Source organism: Terrapene carolina, unplaced genomic scaffold (assembly GCF_002925995.2).
Source record: "Terrapene carolina triunguis isolate 2854851 unplaced genomic scaffold, T_m_triunguis-2.0 Scaffold58, whole genome shotgun sequence".
NCBI classification, from domain to species: domain Eukaryota; kingdom Metazoa; phylum Chordata; order Testudines; family Emydidae; genus Terrapene; species Terrapene triunguis.
The window spans coordinates 32,184,250-32,198,525 of NW_020664409.1; positions in this window are offsets into that span (position 1 = coordinate 32,184,250).

The following is a 14,276-nucleotide window of genomic DNA, read 5'->3' on the forward strand; positions in this document are numbered from 1 at the left end:
ACCAAACAAATGCAAGGCAGGAACCCCCCACTCCTTTCCCACCCTGGGGGTGGGGGGGGGGGAGGAAGGGGCAGGTCTTGATTACTTCATATTACTCAGTTGTGGAGGGTTTTTTTCGTCTTTCAGAGAGAGAGAGAGTTTACCCATTATCTCGTCTGCGCACACAGTCCCGTAGCCAGACGGGCCGACCCTTACAAACAGGCCCCACCCCGCCCTCTATTGGCCTGCACCTTTGGCAGGAGACCTTTGTCTTCTAATCCCCTAGGAGTGCACACGTGCTACTGTAAGATACTTAAGTGCACAGGCAACTCATCTGGCATGCACCCACCACTCCCTTCCCCCCATTCACTCAGGACTGCCTTCACCTCCCCCCCCAGTTATACAAGCCAGCAAACAGTAACAGTGAAGGTTTTTGCAATCAATGCTTTATAAATTAATACTTGTAACTAATGGAGAAACTGCTCAGTCCAAAATGAACATTATACTCTATGTGTAGGGTGTCACATATCTCACACAATGGGAGTGCTGCCATGCTACCCATACACCATGACCCCTTAAGGGTTGGCAACTTTCTAATCCCACAAAAGGAACACCCTGACCCCCACTTGCTCCATCCCCCCTCCCTCCATCGCTTGCTTTCTCCCACCCTCACTCACTTTCATTGAGTGGGGGCAGGGGGTTGGAGGGTGGGAGGGGGTGAGGGCTCTGGGGTGGGGCTGGGGATGAGGGGTTTGGGGTGCGGGAGAGGGCTACAGGCTAGGGCAGGGGTGTTGGGGGGTACAGGCTCCGGCTGAGGCCAGAAATGAGGGGTTCAGGGTGCAGGAAGGGGCTCTGGGCTGGGGCCGAGGTTTTCAGAGTGTGGAGGAGGGTGTGGGCTCTGGATGGGGGTGGGGGCGCTGGGGATGAGGGGTTTGGGGTGCGGGATAGAGATCTGGGCTGGGGGTTGAGGTGCTGGGGGGGGGGAGAGAATACGGGCTCTGGGGGGGGGCAGAAATGGGGGGGGGGGGGGGGGGGCCGGGGGGGCGGGGGGGGGGGGGCAGGGGGGGGCTCAGGACTGGGGCAGGGGGTATGTGGGAGGGTGCGGGGTCCCAGCGGCACTTACCACGGCTCCCAGGAAGCGGCCAGTGAGGCTCCACATGCTGCCCTCATGCCCGCAGGCACCACTCCCACAGCTCCCATTGGTCACGGTGCCTAGCCAATGGGAGCTGTGGAGCCGGCCCTCAGGGGTGGGGTAGTGCACGGCGCCTCCCTCCCACCCATGCGCCTAGGGGCCGCAAGGACCTAGCAGCTGCTTTCGGGAGCCACACAGAGCTAGGGTGAACAGGGAGCCTGCCTTAGCCCTGCTGCGCTGCCGACCGGACTGTTTTCTTTAAGGTATTACTTTGGAAAATGACAGGCTCATATTCCTATAATTCTTAGAAGAGCCTTGTCTTTTTGTTCTGTGTTTGCAGAGTGCCTCTCACAATAATGTCTTGTTTTACGATTGGGGTCCGTAGGTGCTACTACTGTACAAACAAATAAATCATTACCATCATAACGTTTATCTTCACCTTAGTTCTTCTCACGTGGTCTGACATAACTCCTAACCTTACCTGAATTCCACCTGCCAATCTGCCAAACCTACTGTCCAACTGCTTGGCTGATAAGGTCACCAAATCTGCAAGAAAGTTAGCTTGCAAAACTATGAAGCCAAATCAGTCTTTCAGCAAATTTCTTTTCAGTAGTTGCTTCATTTGAAACTGCTGAAGTTTTCTACCCTTGCTTACCAGTAGAAAATTCTCTAAATTACAGGTGCATTGGAAGAGACCATCTATTCAAGAACTATAAGAACTATTCAAGATTACTGCCCTCTCTTTAATCCATTTAGGAGTTATGGATGTCTTTATTTTTTCACCTAAAATAACAACATCCTTCCAACAGTGCTCCACAGCTGTTGTGGGAAAGACAACAACTGACAGATTGTAATAAATGATTTTACAGACAAAGTTCAAATAATCTACTGCACCATGGTTTATACTTGCAATACCATTACATTTTAGACTTAGTTATTTGTGCCAATAGAACTTCTTTGGAATTTCTCTTAAGTAAGGCAAGATAGAATCCAGCGTGGTCCCAAAAATGTCATAAACACAACAATAAAGCCTCTTTCTTTTTTTCCCCCTCCACTAAAGGAACTCCAACCGGCCCTCTTTCAAAAGGCTACTAGTAATATGTAAGAGTGGGCTGTCCCAAAGAGAAAATCATCAAACAATGGAGGACTGAGGTCATCTCTATCTTTTGAATGACTACACACTGCAAAAATGAATTGGATGATTTAAACAAAAATAAGACACAGTGGTGTGTCTTTATACACAAAATATTTTGTTTGAATTTATACCCTGGTGAGTGAAAATGATTCAGGTGCCCCGTAATAACCAGATAGCAGTTTCTACTTCTAATTTTGCATGAGGTGCCCTAACAACCCATAGCTTGAAACCTGGATTCTGTGATAAAACACAATATGAAACACAGTAGAACAGAGGGTAACTGTAAGCCTTCATTTATTAATCTCCTTGTCATGACAAATAATGAATCAACTAACAGTTGCCTGAAACTTTCTTCAGAACTCCACCCTTAGGGGAAATGAGTATATGAGCATATGATCAAATGTATCTGCTGTTTTCTGAAATATCAGTGCTTCTAGCTCCTAGCCCAACAGTTAGAATCCTTATAAATGGTATGAGGTGGGAATGATAATCCTTGCTATCATTACTTGTTTATGAGAAGGAAATATGATACTTCATCCACCACAGACACAATGCATTTTATGATTTGCTTCATTGCAAAATTAAACATGAACCATAAAGTTTAAAAATGAAATTCTTTAGGATTGTTCTCTTCCTACCAATGAATCCGAGACTGCATGGAACTTTGAACCTGAACAATATTCCACAGAATAAATAGCTTTATGCACCAGAGTGTAGTGGCTCAAAAAGCAAATAACAGCATTAAGATAAAAACGGTTACCTTCCTTTTGTAACCGTTGTTCTTTGAGATGTGTTGCACATATCCATTCCACTCTAGGTGTGTGCATGCCCCATGCACAGTTACCGGAAATTGTTGCCTCAGTGTTACCTGCTGGGGCAGCTCGAGCGCTCTCTGCTGCTGCACACCATTAGCACCAGTACAAGTGCCCGGCTGACCCTCAATTCCTTCTTTCTAGAAAAATCTGATATAGAGGGGTGAGAGGGCGGAGAATGGGCATGTGCAGTACATCTTGAAGAACAATAGTTACGACAGGTAGGAAACCATTTTTTCTTCTTCGAGTGATTACACATGTGTATTCCACTCTAGGTGACTCCCAAGAAGTTGAATGGGTGGAGAGATCAGAGTTAATGAACTTCTGAAGGCCACATTCTCCAGGTTAAAAATTCTCCTCTGTGGGAGGGGCTAATGAAGATTTCCCATGCACTGTAGGAATCGTCTTGGGAATTTCTAGAAGTCTGAGATGACATGATAGATCCCAATAAGAATTGTTATGGTGTGAATGTTTCTGTCACATGAAAGTAATATTAATCTTGACACTTGGATCCATCCCAAACTCTTTTAATAAAACCAGGTAGCCCATTAATATGTGCATCAGGGAACAGAGCTTGAATAGCATCTTCAACATGCATCTGAGTCTAAAATTCTTATCTAGTGCCTTGTAGCCTGTTCTGTGATGCACAAAAATGACTTTTGTTGGATTAGCTGATATAAGCTCATTGATAATTTGTTGGCATTGAGGCCAATTCTAGATCTCTGGCCAAATTCTTCCATTTCAATCCCATTAAAATTCTTCTAACTGCAGTTCTTCTTTGAGTGATTGCACATCCACATTCCACTCTAGGTGTGTACGCATCCCCCGCTGAGTGACCAGAGATTTTTCCGACAGGGCCATGATGGCAAGGTCTGCACCGTGGCAAGCATTTCTGGTTTCCCTTTTGACTGTACCGAAGAGCATGGTACTGAATGTTGAAATAATCCAGCAGGTTCACTCCTGTCTGCTGGCACCAATAACGCTGACTCCTGTGCTGCCAGTGACGTGGTTGGTACCAAGATAGTATTGGTACCACGTGGTGCTGCAGATATAGAAGGCTCTTCTGGTACCAGACTCGAGGGTGCCTGCATAGGTGCTAAAGTCAATGATGTTGCTTCTGCTGTACCGAGGCCGGGGAATGCTTTAGCTTAGATAGCACTCTACTCTGATCCCCATGCCTGGCGGTCTTCGGTTTCGAGAATTGCCCTCTTTTGGCAGGCTGTTTGATGCCTTTTTCTAGGCACTGGGGATGGTGATTGGTGCCGGGATTCAAGCAATTTACCTACCTGTCTTCTATCCAAAGACTCATGTAAATAGGAATGAACAATGTCTTCACTCATTGGATGTTAGATGGGCTCTAGTTTTCTATATAGAAAGAACTAAACCGTTCCGACGGTCCACCCAACTGTTCGTATCTGTAGCGGACAGGATGAAAGTCTCCCAATCTCTTCTCAGACAATTTTGTCCTGGATAATTTCATATATTCGCACTTGTTATGATCAGGCAGATGTTCACTGCCAGCTAACCTGATTGCTCATTCCACAAGGTCACAATCATCCTTCACAGCATTCTTAGCGCAGATCCCTATTCTGAACATTTGTAAAACAGCAACCTGGCCATCGGCGCACACGTTCTCCTCCCATTATGCCATCACTCAGTATTCCAGAGATGATGCCAAATGTGGTTGAGCTGTACTGCAGACAGTCCATTTGATAACATTGGGTCTTCATAGTTGGGTATGTATACACAATAGTTAGACCCGGGGCTAAAAAAAAAAAAAGGATCAAAGTGACACTGCCAGTTCTAATTTGCTGCAAACTTTAGGTTTTATAGATATACATTTATAATACTTAAAAACCATAGAAATGTTTCCATTAAACTTTTTTATTCAAATTCCGGTGAAAATAGTTTTGTAAAACAAATAAGCAATCCTCCACAATGTTTGCAACCCAACATTCAGCAGCATGCTATTGCATGATAACATGAAAGTGATCAGAAATGGACTAGAAGCAAATGCAAGATTTCACTGCCAAAGTAGGGAGAACTGCACAAAGTAGATAAATACAATAAGTACTGAATCATAGATTATTGTTTAAAAAATTGAATGTTATTTATAACAAATTATCCTTAATTACAGGGTGACTGTATCCATAAAACTGATGTCTTTGTATGTTCTGCGTACTGTACCTTTAATTTGTTAAGCATGCTCCCTGTGTGCATATTGCAGCAGACAATTATTTTTAAAGTTCCTGGTTCCTTTTTCCAAAAACAAAATGATTCCTAGAAGCTTGCCACAAAAATTTACCAAAAGAATGGTCGTGGGAAGCTTTTTTAAAATGGCCAAAAATTCAAAGCTGTGATTTGAAACCCTTTTAGTTAAGCAGGTGCAAACCTCTGGCATGAATGCTCTTATTTTCATTTAAACCAGACTCATTTTAGTCTAACTTATAATCGAAATCAACTTAAGCTAAACTGCAATAACCCCTCTTAAACTGAAATGAAAGTATCAACAAAGGAGTTTGCTCCAGTTTAACCAAGTAGATTTAAAAACTGATTTAAATTAAACTGATGCAACTTTCTTATATAGACAACTCCCAAGTCTGTGATGCTCAACAGCTTACTTGGTTCCTGAAAAATTAGTTGTCAGCACGTTAGTGGCTTTCCAATTATGTGTTTTTAAGGATGTATTTAATATTTTTGACAGTTTCTCAGCTATTTACACTCCACATCAGTCTGGAACCTCTATTCAAAGGTAAATCCTATCTTTGGTTCACTGGTGCACATTTTAAAAAGCTTGTAATGTTCTTACAGAAGTGTGTGTTTAAAAGAAAACGTAACAAAATACAATATTGAGAAAAACATGGTATTATGTAAAAACTCATTAGCAAAAACCTCTGACCTCGTACCTAACCACACTCAAAAATGGCAGTGTTTAGAATAGGGTTTATGGAAGCCAACTTATTTCTTTCTGACATAGCCAGCTGGATATAAAGCAATATATATTTGGATTCCAGTTTTTCTCTGGTTTCCACATCATAGTATCCTGTAGAACATACTGCTACTTTTTTTCTGTAAATGTTTGATTTAAGTTATACTAGTTGTCACATTCAGAAATGAACGTTTTTAAAAAAAACAAGAACGGGAAGAAACCAAGGAAAAGACTCTCCTCTCTAGTCTGCACTTTTAAATTGCTTCTTATAAATGTTATGCGCCTTTCTAGGAGTTATACTCAAAACTACAACTCATATCATAGACTGCAGCTTTCTGCTGAACATAGCAGAATGACAGCTCAAGGGCATTCACCCACCTCAATCAGTGACACTCATGAGGGGGAAGATTAAGACTAACTGGGGGCTAAAAATATGTAATCCTCTAAAATCCATTGTGGTCCCCCAAACAGACTACTTATTCCAGACAGGCACATGCATCATTGGACAGATTCTTCCGAGTAACCACTTTCCCCTTCCTGTCCCAAAGAGGTTCTCATTACTTTATTATTCATTATCAACAATGAACAAATATAGGGTCAGATTGTGATATGCTTACTTATGTGTGAATCGTCCCTCTAAATTCAATGGGACTACTTATGTGGGAGTAAGGCTATCATAATCTGACCCATACAGAGGATCACGCAATCCCTACCCCAAGGAGTTTACAGTCAAAATTAGACACAGTCAGCAAAAGATACACAGATGCACATGATGTACTACATGAAACTCCAGCATTCAGACTAGTGATCTAAGTTCCCTCTAAGCTGCACAGCCACGCAGCAGCCTATTAAGCGCCACATAGGTGCTCAGGGCTGTGGTAGGGAGAGATGCCTTTCCCCCAGCCCTAGACCTGTTGCGGCTGGAGGAGAGGCACCCCTCCTCCAGCCCCAACCCAGCCTCAGCTGGCACCTCTCCCCGCAAACCCAGGTGCTGTGGCAGGGAGAGAGCTGGGGGGAGTCTTCTCACCCTGCTGTAGCCCCAGGGCAACCTGCACCCCAAACCCCTCATCCCTGTCCCCACCCCAAAGCCCACACCCCTAGCCGGAACCCTCACCCCCCTGCACCCCAACCCTCTGCCCCAGCCCTGAGCCCCCTCCCACACTCCAAATCCCTTGACCCCACCCCGCCACATCACCTCCATACTGGTGCACATAACAAAATTCATTCCGCGCATGGATGTAAAAAATTAGAGGGAACACTGCCAGTGATACTGATCTTTGGTGATGCTTTGTATTCACCTTTTGTCAGCTGATTATCACTGAAAAGCTTCATGGAAGGTGGTAATTTTAAGAGCAGTTTGGATGAAGCTCAGGTGGAAGAGGAGGGTGTTCCAAATGTAAGGGGCATCATGAAAGTAGACACAAAAATGAGAGAGGGAGAAAAATACAAAAGGGGAGTCATGGGATTGGGAACAAGGTATGGGAGAAAAATAGGCAATGAGAAGGGGAGTAGACAAAGGTGAGCAAAGCAATGTAGGAAGGGGCAGACTTGTGCATGGCCTTGAAACAAAGGATGAGAGGCTTGGAAATTGAATAGGAAAGCAGGAGAAAGCCAATGAAGGGATTGAAACAGGAGAATGGCAAATCAGAAAGGTAGCAGGAGCAGAGGATACAGATTTTAGCTGCAGCAGTTCATACAGACTTGAGGACCAGGAGGCAAGATGCTGGTGTCAGAAGCAAGAAGCTGTAATAGTCAAGGACAGGAGGCAGGGTCTTCATCAGGTGCAGGTACTTTGGCATATTCTTACCCCTTATATATGCCAAAATACAACTATGAGAGAGGACAAAGACTTTTATGTCACCATTCAGTTATCTGAATAATTGCATTGTAGCTGGGGCCTTGAAAATACTTTTTCTAACGCGATTTTCCACTTATTCTGATTGATTATGAAAGCACCTGCTAAATATTCCCTGGGCCCCCTCTAGGGGGCTCCTCTATTTAGGGGCTAACTGTTCAAAGACTGAAGGTTAAATACACATTACAATGGAAGAGTATATACAAAGAAATATTTCAAAAGAGAAACAGAAACTAATAGCAAACCTGGAAAACCGAAGGTTTATATATATGTTTTGCACCTCTGTAATAAATTACTGTGCACATAGAAAATTTTCTCTAATCTTGTATTATTTTGTACTTGTAAATGTTTAAACTGGGCTGTATACACATTCATATACAGAAGGGTCAATGTTGGCAAGAATTTATTTTAAAAGAGATGAATGCAAAGGCTGGTATTTTTCAAAATAATATAAAGGAGATAAGGCCAATATCCTCAAAGTTATTTAGGATTTCAATGAAAATGAGGTGCCTAAATACCTTTGATGATCTGGACCTAAGTGCCCCAAATGAGCTGATATTCACTCCCTCTCATTCTTCTACTTTCAATGGGAAGTATAGGGGAATTGGGGTGTCTACATCTTTTAGGCTCATTTGAAAATCTCAAAGAAAATCAAAGATACTCAGTTGAATGAAATTGATTACAGTTATTGCTGACATAGTTGTAACAGGCACGAGATTATGTCTAAAAATTGTTTAAAAAAGCCTTACACCTAAAAAAGGGGGTTAGTTTGTTTTGTATCATTTTGCTTTGCTTGTAACTGCTTCTAATAGCACTTTCCATTTTTAATCATACTAAGAAAAAACTAAAATTAGCACCTACTATACATATAAGGAAGAATTGTTTTTTGATTCAGTCAGGTACTTTATCTGCGAACTTATATATGGATATTCATGTGTTTTTGTGCAATACAGACTGTGTATGAAAGTTAAGGGCTGAAGAACGAGGCTGTGAATTGATCAAATGAATTATCCAAGATGAAAGTACAGATAACAATAGCCCCAATTCTGCATTGTGCACAGTCCCACTGATATTAATGAGAATCCGCAGTAGCAGAAACCAATACAGGATTGGGGTCTTTGTGTTTTACATTATATTAAGACATTAACTGATTTGGCACAACACAGCACATATTTAGGGAAAAGATGATGTATTGAGAACTGTTTTCCACTTACAGTGGCCTTGTCTATCCTTTCTTTCCAACACCGAGAGAGAATGATGGGTTTTAGAGAGAGAGAGATCTCCTAACCAGTAATCCCAAGACACTAAATTATCACCAGTAAATTGTCAGTCTTTTCTGGCAAAGAAGAACAGCCCACGCTGCCAGACTGCATATTAATATCCCCATGTGAAGTAAGCATTTATTTGTCAGTATTTATGTCAACAAGGTTTAGAACACTCAGGGGATTTCAGTACTGTCTATAAATTACCTACAATAGAACAACTTTTCAAACCCAGCCCAGTGATGAACTTCCTCTCTCCCACCTGAGACAGAGTTATTTCCTGATGCTATTTCCTTTCATTCTTCAGACACCTCTAGTTCTTCAAACATACTTCCTGGTGCTGATTGTACTGATGGTCATTTCAATCATGCACTAACCTCTGTCATCCTTATTTTGTCTTTTTATTGTTTAAAGGAAATATCCGTAGCCTATAAAGGATAGGTCTTCTTATTGCTTTGGATTAGCAACAGCTGCAGGAATGATGAAAGAGGTAATTGTTTTAGAAGAGAACTTTCAAACAGCATAAACCACTGATACGTATTTTGTACAGTGGACTGAAAATCATTTGATCAAATACCTTAACTAAGTTAACAGCATTATAGGACAGAATGTAGTAGCGCTGGAATGAATTCATTATTTTAGAGTTTATTCAAGAGGGTAGAGAGTTTATGTATGACTGCACCTACTCAGGAATGAACTCAGTCATGGATTCAGTTATTACTTTTTGGAATGTTGTATTTTCAATGTTTAAAATGTTTTATTTACACTGTCTACTATACTATACTACTATGAGTCACCTTTATATCAGCATAATGGCGTCTAGATGTACCAGTATTAGAACTAGTTGGGAGTTTTCCATTGGAATGAGTTTCCAATGGAAAATGCAGTTTCTGCAAAAATCAAAAATTTCCATGGGAAAATTTTGATGTGCAAAAAAATAAAAATAGACTTCCCATTAAGAAAATTGAAATGAAGTATAAAGACAATGAAGACTAAGTCTCTAATCAATTAATAAAGTCAACATTCTCCATCCTGTTCCCATGTTAACTATGGCCCACTGCCTCTATGTATTATTCTTTAACTCCTTGTATGTTTTCTCAAGTTATTAGCCATTTGTTATTGTCTGCAGTGTGTTATAGTAGGAAACACCTCTCTCTCCTTTCTCTCTAAGTTCCAATACCATGGCAACTCTCCTCTAGCCTTCAGCCTTCCCCAAACCCATGGACAGCTCTATGGGGTAAGCCACAATTGATTACTTTTAAGTGACTTGAAACTCTTCCTTCTCTCTGGCAGACAAAAGTGTGTAGCCTTCATAATTGCTTCCAAGGCCCTAAAAACATTTTGGTACATTCAGAGTTGTACAAAAGAAAAAATATATACATATTGTGGCCAAGACACTGAGTCACTTGGAGAGTGAACTAGAGAGCGCACCAGGGGGAAGAATCCTACCTCAGATTACTCCTCAGCTATTACTGGAGCCTCAGGTCATAGAATCTTAGAATATCAGGGTTGGAAGGGACCTCAGGAGGTCATCTAGTCCAACCCCCTGCTCAAAGCAGAACCAATCCCCAGACAGATTTTTGCCCCAGATCTGTAAGTGGCCCCCTCAAGGATTCAACTCACAACCCTGGGTTTAGCAGGCCAATGCTCAAACCACTGAGCTATCCCTCCCCCAGGTCTTGCTCTATCATTTATCAGTAAAAATGTTGAAAGGATTATTATGGTTTTAAAAGCTCAAGTTTGAGTGCAGGATACTGAGACAGCTAAGTAACCCCAAATGACTCAGTCCTGCTTCCACTGAAATCAATGGCAATCAGATCAAATTCTAGGGTGACCAGATGTCCCGATTTTATAGGGACAGTCATGGTATTTAGGGCTTTTTCTTATATAGGCCCATATTGCCCCTTAACCCCCGTCCCAATTTTTCACATTTGCTATCTGGTCACCCTCTCCAGTCTATAGGCGTGCCCAAAATTTTCAGAAGTAGATGTCAAAAGTTAGGCCCCTAAATCCATATTTAGGAGCCTAAACAAGTGGCCTGATTTTCAAAAGTGCAGAGCAACCAGCAACTCCCATTGAAGTCAAAGTGTGCATTTTGGCCTATGTGTATCACTTACTTTACAAAAATAAACAAATAAAACCCCCAACCTTTCATTCCCAGAGGACCATTCAAAATCTGATCCTCACATTATGTTATCTTCACTTTATGGATGAAGAGAGGTTATTTCTGTAAAATGGAAAAAAGTTTACTGATAAGTTTTGTTCCTGAGGGATAAGTTTGTTCCCATGTATTAATCCTAGCTCCTTCTGTTTCAGTGAGTTAATTTAGACAACATATACAAATCCAGTTGCTTTTAATAAAAATGTGGGTCTTGCTTGATGTTTATATTAGGATGAGTAACTTCTCATGGTGCAGAGAGGGTTTAATTTTTTTCCCAAGTTTTGTAAGATGTAGAGCTTGTCTTTAGGGACCCAATTTTTCCTAGGTGTGAGCCCGTTGCCTCTCAGTTCCTTCTGAATTGTGAAGCCGAACTCCACAGCAGAGGGGATGGAGGGTGGGAGGTAGAGCACCCATAGGGACAAAACATCTCGAACTCAAATTACTGATTTAAATAATTGCACAGATTAACTAAGGGCAGAATATAACCTTTTGTGACAATTGTATGGTAGAGTGTTTTAGACAGAAGACATAAAATAGACAGACACGTTGACTATTTCTATTACAAGCATAAAAATGTACATTGTGTCCTAAAGGACATTTAAAGGGTATAAAAATAATTCAAATGCTTGAAGGATTATGGGAATTATATATCCATAGTACAATTTGTTGAAATAATTATTAAGGGGAATATGATAAAATGTACACATACTGTATTTACAGCCGTCTGTATTTACAGCTTACTCACGTCTGAAGAGTGAAACACAAAATAGAAAGGAATAATTTTGGATGGTACAAAAGGATAGGATTAAGAGTAATGGGATGAAACTGAGTAAAACAAAAACACAGAAACAATATCAGGAAACTGTCCTAATTATTGAGATTTTATTCAAATGTGAAATACTCCCCCCCTCCCCCCAAAAATGGTGAAAGCTCAGTTATTTGAGTCTTAAAACTGGACTGGACTTTTCTGCAGAAAAGGACCTGGGGATTACAGTGGATGAGAAGCTGGATATGAGTCAGTAGTGTGCCCTCGTTGCCAAGAAGGCCAACGGCATATTGGGCTGTATTAGTAGGAGCATTGCCAGCAGATTGAGGGAAGCGATTATTCCCCTCTATTCGGCACTGGTGAGGCCACACCTGGAGTATTGCGTCCAGTTTTGGTCTCCCCACTACAGAAGGGATGTGGTCAAATTGGAGAGAGTCCAGCTGAGGGCAACGAAAATGATTAGGAGTCTGGGGCACATGATTTACGAGGAGAGGCTGAGGGAATTGGGATTATTTAGTCTGCAGAAGAGAACAGTGAGGGGGGATTTGATAGCAGCCTTCAACTACCTGAAGGGGGGTTCCAAAGAGGATGGAGCTAGGCTGTTCTCAGTGGTGGCAGATGACAGAACAAGAAGCAAGGGTCTCAAGTTGCAGTGGGGGAGGTCTAGGTGGATATTAGGAAACACTATTTCACTAGGAGGGTGGTGAAGCACTGGAATAGATTACCTAGGGAGGTGGTGGAATCTCCTTCCTTAGAGGTTTTTAAGGTCCAGTTTGACAAAGCCCTGGCTGGGATGTTTTAGTTGGGGTTGATCCTGCTTTGAGCAGGGGATTGGACTAGATGTCCTCCTGAAGTCCCTTCCGACCCTAATTTTCTATGAAAACATACACTGTATGTGCACTCTCGATCAGAGCCTGCAAAGCAGTGTCCAAAGGCCTGCACCTGTGCAGAGCAATGCCACATGCTCTGAATGAGAGCATATATGAAGATGTGAGTCCGCTGCCTCTCAGTTCCTTCTCAATTGTGAAGCTGAACGCCAGAGCAGAGGGGATGGAGGGTTGGAGGTGGAGCACCCATAGGGACAAAACATCTCAAAGAACTCAAGTTACTGTAAGATAAGTAACCTCTTTTCCTTTTTGGAGTATATGTCCTTACAGGTTGTTCCGCTTGGAGACTTCCAAGCAAAGTCAATGAGGAGATAGGTGCTGAAGAGGTAAGTCCAGGACAGTTCAAAGCACTGCATCGCCAAAGGAGGTGTCATCTCCGGAAACAGGTACGATGGCAAATGTTTGGCAAAGGTATGGGTAGAAAACCAAATAGCAATCCTGCAGATTTCTGTAATGGGAATATCCTTCAGTGGAGCTCTAGATGTGGACTGAGTTCTAGTGGAATGTGCTGTTATTCCATGAGGTAGCTGCACCCCAGCATTTTCATACCAGGTCAAGATGTAATCCGAAACCCACTTAAGACAGTCTTTGTGTGGAAGTTGGTTGGCCCTTCATCTTCTCTGCAATTGCTACAAATAGCCTGGGAGAGGCCCACAATAGTTTAGTCAGGTCCAGATAGAAAGCAAGGGCCCTCCTAACATCTGGTGAATGAAGGCTTGATTTTTCTCTGGAGGCATGAGGTTTTAGGTAGAAAACTGGCAAATTTCCTGGTTAACATTATTTTCTGAGGAGACCTTTGGAAGGAAATCAGGATGGGGACTTTAATATAACCTTGTTCTTGTAAAAGATGGTATTTGGTGGCTAGTAGTCACACAACAGGTAATACAGTTGAATGTATTGCTTGATGCCCTCAACCAAACTGTCAGAAATGACTCGTAGAGAGAGGGGCTGACTGGATAGAAGTAGGGGTGGGAGGCCCCTATTTCTGTGGTTTGGCCTTTCTCCTGAAGTGCTACAGAGGCTTACGGAAAGTGTGCTGATGGTACTGTAATAGTCTTGATATTTGAGTGGTTTGGGATCTACTAAACCATCTTCTCGTTGCAGGCACAAAAATCCCCTATGATGGCTCTGGTGTCCTTGAGCATGTGGAGAGAAGAGTTTAATGTTCACTGAAGAACATATGCCCTTACAAACAAGAGGGCTTTCACCATGTTTTCAACTTCTCTTGGAAGGACCTGCGCAGAATTCTCTTCTCAGGACCACCACCATGGCCAGGGACCTGGAAGCTGTATCAGTGACATCTAGAGAGGCTTGCAGGGAGCTTTCGCAACCAACTTCTCCTTCAGTGATGACAGACT